Genomic DNA, 2,168 nt, shown 5'->3' with positions numbered 1-2,168 from the left:
GCTAACAATCGAATGGTCATTTAAAAATCTAATCCACGGCTTAAATTTTTCTACATCACATTTATCTGGATTAAAATAACCAACAAGATTATGCGAAACAATTTGGAAATTGAGAGCCATTTAAAAATAATGATAAGACACACACTTTCAGAATTTTAAGAATAATATTAAGAAAATTCGAATTAATTAAATTAATTTAATAATTTGAATTAAATCAATTATAATCGAAAAATTTAGAAAGAAATGTATCTCGTTAAAATTCTTAACTCACAAAAGCAGATTTGAAAAACCACAAGACACAAAACAGAAATTAAAAACAAATATCCAAAATCAAACAATCACAAACTGATTTTTTTTAACAAAAAAATCGACAGCACTTCTGTATGTATATACGTGTATGTATATATATCACAGGAGTGATGATTTTTTGAGAAGCTGAGTAAAAACTCGAGCAATAAGCAGTTTGATTAAGATCGAGTAGAGAGAGAGAGAAAAACTGATGGAATTTGAAAGAAAAACTGAAGTGAATGAATTATAAAACAAGACAAACAAAAACTGTTAAGTAGACAACTGGTATGACAATTCAGGATAGTCTTACCGATTGTCATACCGATAGTCATACAAGGCAAATTTGAGAAAACAAAAAAAAAACAAAACAAATAATAATATATATAACTGGAATGACAATCTGATAGTCATACCGATTGTCATACCAGTACAAAATAAAACATAATATATCTGATATTAATTTTATTACTGGCATGACAATCAATAGTCATACCGATTGTCTTGCCAGTTATAAAATTAAACTGACTTAAAAATAAACATGTATTTGTACTAGAATGACTTCCGATTGTCATTCTAGTATAAAATAAATTAAGTATTTAAATATACTGAATAATAAACATAAAAACTGTTAAAAACACATAAAAACAGAATATAGAAAATATTATAATTACAGAAAACTGAAATGAATATGGCAGAAAATATTTACATAAATAAAATATTTCAGAGATAATAATATTTTCAGTCCAAAAATAGATTTCTTTTGAATTTTAGCAAATAAAATTCATAGAAAAATATTTTTAGAGAAAATAAAATATTCTGAGACATTAAAATTAACAAGTTGAGTAAATAAAAAAGATAAGATAATAAAAATTACATAGAAATAAGCAAGAAATTTTGGAAAATGATAAAATAAATTTGCAAATGAATTTTTCCTTTATGAAAAATTCATTTGTAAATTCACTCAAGAACAGATTTTAGATATTCACAAGTTTAATCACTAAAGCTATTCAACATACCCAATTTACTAACTAATTTGGTAAATGTGGATTCATCAAGAGGTTTAGTGAAAATATCTGCTATTTGTTCTTCTGTTGGAACAAAAAATAGTTCAACAGTACCATTCATGACGTGCTCTCTAATAAAATGATACCTGATATCAATGTGCTTGGTCCTTGTATGCTGCACAGGGTTGTTGGTGATGGCTATTGCACTTGTATTGTCACATAGAATAGGTATTTTGTTCAATACAGAGCCATAGTCCCGTAGCTGATTCCTAATCCACAAGATCTGAGCACAGCAGCTTCCAGCAACAATATATTCAGCCTCAGCCGTTGAATTTGAAACTGTTTGTTGTTTCTTGCTGTACCTGAGACTAGTCTGCTACCTAGGAATTGACAACTCCCCGAGGTGCTTTTCCTATCAATAACACTTCCTGCGTAATCTGAATCTGTATATCCAACAAGGTTAAAACCAGATTCTTTAGGGTACCAAATACCTAGATTTGGTGTTCCCTTAAGATATCTTAAGATTCGTTTAACAGCAACGAGATGAATATCTCTAGGATCCGCTTGGAACCTTGCACATAAGCATGTATCATACATAATATCTGGTCTACTTGCAGTAAGATAGAGTAACGAGCCAATCATACCTCTATAGCTTGTGACATCTACCTTAATGGAGTTTTCACATGGTCCAAGCTTGACAGCTGTAGTTGACGGAGTCCTTGCTGATGCAGAATCCTCTAGATTGTACTTTTTGAGGAGTTCTTTGAGATACTTGGATTGACAAATAAAAGTTCCATCTAACCTTTGATTTACTTGTAATCCAAGAAAGAACTTCAGCTCTCCCATCATGCTCATTTCAAATTTGTTGTGCATTAA

Source organism: Apium graveolens, unplaced genomic scaffold (genome assembly GCF_009905375.1).
Source record: "Apium graveolens cultivar Ventura unplaced genomic scaffold, ASM990537v1 ctg7509, whole genome shotgun sequence".
NCBI classification, from domain to species: Eukaryota; Viridiplantae; Streptophyta; class Magnoliopsida; order Apiales; family Apiaceae; genus Apium; species Apium graveolens.
The sequence above is the reverse complement of the archived record's forward strand: the minus strand, read 5'-3'. Positions refer to the sequence as shown.